This window comes from Oreochromis aureus, linkage group 7 (genome assembly GCF_013358895.1).
Source record: "Oreochromis aureus strain Israel breed Guangdong linkage group 7, ZZ_aureus, whole genome shotgun sequence".
In the NCBI taxonomy this organism is placed as follows: Eukaryota; Metazoa; Chordata; class Actinopteri; order Cichliformes; family Cichlidae; genus Oreochromis; species Oreochromis aureus.
The window spans coordinates 28,829,941-28,837,324 of NC_052948.1; the positions used below are offsets into that span (position 1 = coordinate 28,829,941).

Genomic DNA, 7,384 nt, shown 5'->3' on the forward strand with positions numbered 1-7,384 from the left:
GCTATCATAAACATGCCACTGTAGTGATATAACCTCAGAAACTAGACACAACTCGCATACAGATGGGTTGGGTGGCCGAATGTGTAACATACCAACGATTTGTCACATATGTTACGTTTTGGGATGAGAACGTGATGGTGCTATCATATGTAAACATGTCACTATAGTGATATACCCTCAGAAACTAGACACAACTCAAATGAGCATGTATACGTGATATGTACCTGCACAGGTGTGCTCATTGTGCTTCAATAACATATAGATCTACATCCCTGCTGACTTCTGTTCTAGTTCCTGCTGTCATCCCAGCTCCTTTCCCTGAACATTTCCCACTTCCCGTCTTGCTCTCTGTTTTACAATAACAATAACTAGTTTCACTTCCTCCAGCCTTTGTGTTTGTACTTCTCCTGGTGAAAGCAGCAACTTGGAAAGCTGTTAGGCTGAAGGAGTCCTTTCAGGCTGGTTGGTTGGTTGCTATTCTTGCTGCTATCTGTCACAGCTTGGTACATCTTTGTAAATATGAAGTCATGGATGACTCAGTATGATTACCTGAGCAGGTGAGTTTCAGGATTTGGTCAGTGTAATCTGATGTTGCACAGTCCCTCAGAGGAGATCTGGACAGAACACAATCAGAACTGATCAACCACCCAGTTGTGCGTGAGGAGTCTATCATTTCTATATAAACAGCTGAGCCACAGTCCAGTTGTTCACAGGAAACAGCTGCTTCTTTCAGGGTCCAGAAAAAGCCATACACTGGTCTCCACTTTCCCAGATGTTTAAACTCCAATGTACCTGTACAGCGACTGGCTCCTCCCACCAACCTGAAATCAGGCTCTGAACAGAAAGCAGAGTCATCAGTAAAAAAATAAAGTGGGTTTGAACTACATCAAAGCTGCAGCTCCTCTTCTACCTGAGCAGGTGAGTCCAACAGCTTTGCCAGGTGAGCAGCTGTTTCTAGCTGAGCCTGAACTTCTACAGTCCAGGAGAGCAGACTCATGGCCTCCACACTGGAACTCTTTGCTCCACACTGAGCCTCCACTTCTCCATAGAGCGCCCCTGGAGGACCCGAAGGAGGCCCACAGCCGAGCTCCCTACAGACCACCTCTGCATCCTGCTGGTCAAAGTCAGCTTCACACACTGAGGACCAGCTCTGGTTAGACTTCACCTCCAGTCTGCCTGAACACAGACTGGAACCATTCAGCAGCCTGACAGAGTCTGGAGACATCAGAGAAGATCAAACAGAGAGATCAGAGACAGCAGACACACAAGAAAAAGATGGCAGCAAACAACTATTCACTGATCCAAACTCAGCACAACTCCAATATGACTTTTAGCATCACATTTAGACTTTGTAATCCAACAGCTGTTATTGCAGCCCTAGCCTACTGGGATTTTCCTTTGTGGGTGTGTATTATTGTTCATTTTTCTTGTGGAACCAGTAAAATGAGTGCAGCTGACTTCACTAAACAGTCAGCTCTGGTACCTGGCTCAGGGACAGGACATGGCCAGAGAGAAAATAGTTTATATATTACATTTTAAGCTTTTTCCATTTGTCCTTGGTGATCATAGTGTATTGGCTTTTATGTGTTCTTTTGATGGTTTTATTTTCAAATGTCCCTTCTGTCTTCTTGTTCATTTTGGCCTTTTTATTGTTATATCCCACATCCACAGGACCTTTTAATGGTCTTCAGTGTTTTTTCAGTGGACAAAGAGAGGACCGAGTGGAGGTGTATTTGCGTTCCTGGGAGAGCTGCACAAAGGCCACGGGGCAGGGAATCTAACTTCCAATTTTTATCAACCACAGAAAGTCGACTCATTCTATTGTATCCTTGATATAAGCAAAATGTGCAAATGTAAGAAACATAAGAAATAAACAAATATAAGTGCAGGAATGTAAGAATTTTAAGAATAAATATATGTACAAATTAGTGCTATCAGCATTAATCTTGTTAAAATTACGTTAACGCCATAAACGCATTAAAGTGTAAAAATCTCCGTAATGGGGTTATGGCGTTAACGTAATTTTAATGAGATTAAGGCTGACAGCACTAGTACAAATCTAAGAATGTATGCACATTACTAGATATTCATACTAATTATATATATACATATGCTGATGATCTGTTAGCTGTTTGACAACTATTCTTTCAAGAATTTTTGAGATAAAGGGAAGGTTGGAGATTGGCCTATAATTAAACTAAGACAACTGAGTCTACAGATGGCTTTTAAAGTAACGGTTTAACTACTGCCAGCTTGAAGGCCTGTGGTACATAACCGATTTGTCATGGTTTACGGGGCAGGCCATGTGGTGTTAGTAAAGGAGGACCCAAAATGCGGGCAAAGGCTGATGATATGAGTGAGCGTTTATTTACAGTGGAGGATAACAAACAAATGCGAGAGCGAATTCATTACTAGTTAATGTTAAAAAATGGTTGTTTCAGCAGTGCTCTGACTTTTTGTTAGTCCAGCTACAGTGTTGAAGAGAAACCTAGGATTGTTTTTATTGTCTTCAGTCTGTGATGAGTAGTATGATGTTCTAGCTTTACTGAGGGCTTTTTTATTTTTTATTTTTATAAACCAGCAAACTATTTCTCCAGGCTACATAGTGATCTTCTAAATTTGTTATATACCATTTCCTCTCCAGCTTTTGAGTTATCTGTTTTAAGATGTGTGTTTGAGAATTATACCAGGGAGTCAAGTACTTCTGATTAGAGACTCTTTTTCACAGGAGCTACAGTATCCAGAGTCATACGTAGTGTGGAAGCAAAATTATTAACAACACAATCGACCTCTGTTGGCATAGTGTTCAGATAGCTGCTCTGCTCTATGTTGGTACAGGGCATTGAAGATGATAACAGTGGGTGGATTATATTCTTAAACTTAGTTACAGCGCTTTCAGAAAGACATCTACTTTGATAAAGTCTACTCTCCACTGCTGTGTAATCAATTATTGTAAATGTAAATGTTATCTGGAAATGATCAGACAGCAGAGGGTTTTCAGGAAAGACTGTTAAATGTTCAGTTTCTATGCCATATGTTAAAACAAGATCCAGATTGTGATTAAAGTGGTGGTGGGTTCTTTTACATTTTGAGAGAAGCCAAATGAGTCTAATAAGAGATTAAATGCTGTGTTGAGGCCGTCATTTTTAGCATCTACATGGATGTTAAAATCACCCACAATAATTATAAAAGGTCTGAGAAATCAGACAGAAACTGTGTAAGGCCCGGTGGATGATAGATGATAGGAGACTGTTTTTTTGACTTTTCCAGCTATTGTGGACAAGGCTAAGCATCAGGCTTTCAAATGAATTAAAAGTCTGACTTGGTCTTTGGTTGATTAATAAGCTGGTGTGGAAAATTGCTGCCACACCACCATCTTGCCTGCGCTTCGAGGATTCTGATAGTATTACTCAGGGTTGTTGATTCATTTAAACTATAAGGCTGAGACAGAAAGATGATCTGGTGATGAAACTAGTGAAGCATTTGTTTTTGTGGTATCGAGACCATTCTCATTCCCAGCGCCAGAACATACCAATGATTTGTCACATCGCGAGATGTCCCGTAGGAAGGAGAAAGGTAAGCTTCTGGGTCCCTATTTTAGGCACCAGAGTTTGGAATGGAATCCAGAAGAATGACGCTCCCGACGGTAACACAAGTTCCAGCTGTGTATTCCAGCCCTAACCTTAACTTTATACCCTTAACCACATCCTTAATCTTATTAAATAGCGTTTTTCCAATTGATTCATGATGAGAAAGTAAAAGAAATGTACATGTGTAGATTCATTCCAACCGGTTCTCATGTTTCTGAATGCGTAACATACAGACGGGCTGGGTGGCCGAATGTGTAACATACCAACGATTTGTCACATATGTTACGTTTTGGGATGAGAACATGATGGTGCTATCATATGTAAACATGTCACTATAGTGATATACCCTCAGAAACTAGAAAACTCAAATGAGCATGTATATCGTGATATGTACCTGCACAGGTGTGCTCATTGTGCTTCAATAACATATAGATCTACATCCCTGCTGACTTCTGTTCTAGTTCCTGCTGTCATCCCAGCTCCTCTCCCTGAACATTTCCCACTTCCCATCCTGTTCTCTTTTCTGTAAAAACCTGTTAACTAGTTTCACTTTCTCCAGCCTTTGTGTTTGTACTTCTCAATAAACACTTGCTGAAAGCAGCAACTTGGAAAGGTGTTAGGCTGAAGGAGTCGTTTCAGGCTGGTTGGAGGTTGGTTTAGAGGATTCCTGAATCTCTTCCATGTTATGACTGATGGAGATGGTCTGCTGCTATTTTTGCTGCTATCTGTCACAGCTTGGTACATCTCTGTCATATAAGAGTCATGGATAACTTCATCAATATGATTACCTGAGCAGGTGAGAGTCAGGATTTGATCAGTGTTAGCCAATGTTGTACAATCCCTCAGAGGAAATCCTGACTGAACACAGTCAGAAGAAATTGACCACACAAATTTGTATGAGGAGTATGCCTTTTGTATAGAAACAGCTGAGCCACAGTCCAGATATTGGCAAACTTCAGCTGCTTCTTTCAGGGTCGAGAAAAAGCCATACACTGGTCTCCACTTTCCCAGATATTTTGCCTCAAGTGTTCCTGCACAGCGACTGGCTCCTCCCACCAACCTGAAATCAAAGTCTGAACAGAAAGCAGAGAGTTATCAGTAAAAGAATAAAGTGAGTTTGAGCCACATCAAAGCTGCAGCTCCTCTTCTACCTGAGCAGGTGAGTCCAACAGCTTTGCCAGGTGAGCAGCTGTTTCGAGCTGAGCCTGAGCTTCTACAGTCCAGGAGAGCAGACTCATGGCCTCCACACTGGAACTCTTTGCTCCACACTGGAGCCTCCACTTCTCCATAGAGCGCCCCCTGGAGGACCAAAGGAGGCCCACAGCCGAGCTCCCTACAGACCACCTCTGCATCCTGCTGGTCAAAGTCAGCTTCACACACTGAGGACCAGCTCTGGTTAGACTTTCACCTCCAGTCTGCCTGAACACAGACTGGAACCATTCAGCAGCCTGACAGAGTCTGGAGAGTCTGGAGACACCCACACATAAACATATTAGGGATATTAGGGATTGCACATTAACATATTTTATTGTATAAACTGAACCGTAATGAATTTAACCAGAGAGAGACACACACACACACACACGAAGAGAGAGTATGCATAGTAATGGATAACAAACAGCTATCATAATTCAGTCATACAATGAGAATAGGACAAATCAACAATTGACAATGACTAATTTTGTGCTGAACACAGTCCAAAAGATTTAGTGTTACATCAGTGTCTACCGTTTACTAGGGATGGGTATCGAAACCCGGTTCTTGTTGAGAACCGGTTCCCACTGTTTCAAATCGATTCCAGTCGCCCGAATGACGCCACCACGCTATGGAGCGTCATTTACCTGGCAGGGCGCCTAAGCGGCTCAAACGCTCAAAAGTTTGGTTATACTTTACGAGAACGGATGACAACGGGCAACTTGCAATACTTGCAAAGTAGATATTTCATTTAAAGGAGGAAACACTACGAATATGCAAAAGCATTTGCTCACAAAACAAGCGATAACCTTAAATGAATGTCGTGTTTTTAATTCCGCCCCGGACTCGTGAATCTCAACCCAGCAGCAGCGGTAACGCTTGCACGCCCTCTCCCGCAATGCGGCAGGTAAATAATCAACTAACAGTGCATATTATGTTAGCGCGATCTGCCTTATTACAAAACCTGCCATTACTGTGTGCTGCATTTAGGTGACCATGATGGGAGAGACAGACAGAGTCTGGCTGGCTCAGATGCTGGCAGTTCTCGCTGCAGTCTACCGGTAGCGTCTCCTTTCAGGCCAGGATAGACGAATGTCACCGAGCAGTGACTAAGTTTGTGGTCAAAGGCTTGCACCCATTTGCCACAGCAGATGCCCCCGATTTTCGGTAAGTGAATGTGTTTAATTGTAGGCAGGGACATTACTGGATATTCTTGTGTAATTGCTACAGAATAATTTATGTTATACTTTGTTATTGCTACAGAAGAATATTTATTTTATTGCTTTACATTTACAAATTTTTTTTCCTGGGGACCCTGTGACACCCCATTGAAGAGCCGTAGGCTGTGGATCTTTTAAGATCTCACTGTTGGGTTTGTAAGGCCATGTTACTCCTATCTTGTTCAAAGAGAAGATATAAAACAAAGTTCTAAGCTAATCGACCTTAGTGTTCTCCTTTTTTAAAAAGAATCGATAAGAGAATCGATAAAGAATCGAATCGTTAAACAGAATCGAAAACGGAATCGGAATCGTGAAAATCTTATCAATACCCATCCCTACTGTTTACTATCATAGCCAAGTGGCCAAAAAGCACCACTGAACGACCCAGGAAATCATTCCTGCCTGTGGCGATCTCCCTGTACAACTCCTCCATCGAACACATTGCAATAGTTACACCCTTTTTTGCACACACTCTTTTCTACTCTGTAATATTCTTGTCAGTTTTCTTGATATTTTATTTATAATCACCTTTGTTAATCCTTGATATTTATAATTGAGTGATGTGTATATATTAGTGCTATTTCTTAAATGTGTCCAGGAACATTTCCCACTTCCTGTCCTGTTCTCTTTTCTGTAAAAACCTGTTAACTAGTTTCACTTCCTCCAGCCTTTGTGTTTGTACTTCTCAATAAACACTTGCTGAAAGCAGCAACTTGGAAAGCTGTTAGGCTGAAGGAGTCCTTTCAGGCTGGTTGGAGGTTGGTTTAGAGGGTTTCTGAATCTCTGCCATGTTGTGACTGATGGAGACGGTCTGCTGCTATTTTTGCTTCCATCTGTCACAGCTTGGTACATCTCTCATATATGAAGTCATGGATGACTTAATCAGTATGATTACCTGAGCAGGTGATATTCAGGATTTGATCAGTGTCAGCCGATGTTGTACAATCCTCAGAGGAGCTCCTGGCTGAACACAGTCAGAATTAATCTTCCATCTAGATCTCCATGAGAAATTGTGCCTCTTTTGACAGAAACAGCTGGGCCACAGTCCAGATGTATGCACACAACAGCTGCTTTCTTTCAAGCTCCAGTCAGAGCTATCCACAGGTCTCCATTCTTTCCGATTTTGCACCTCCAGTATACCTGCGCAGCGACTGGCTCCTCCTACCAACCTGAAATCACTCTCTGAACAGAAAGCAGAGAGTCATCAGTAAAAGAATAAAGTGAGTTTGAACCACATCAAAGCTGCAGCTCCTCTTCTACCTGAGCAGGTGAGTCCAACAGCTTTGCCAGGTGAGCAGCTGTTTCGAGCTGAGCCTGAGCTTCTACAGTCCAGGAGAGCAGACTCATGGCCTCCACACTGGAACTCTTTGCTCCACACTG

The 7,384-nt window shown here is 42.2% G+C and overlaps 1 pseudogene; it reads right to left on the reverse strand.

Annotated features, from left to right (window-relative positions):
• Positions 1 to 886: 886 nt before the first annotated feature.
• On the reverse strand, positions 887 to 6,856 carry LOC120441061 (annotated as a pseudogene).
• Between the last annotated feature and the right edge of the window lie 528 nt (positions 6,857 to 7,384).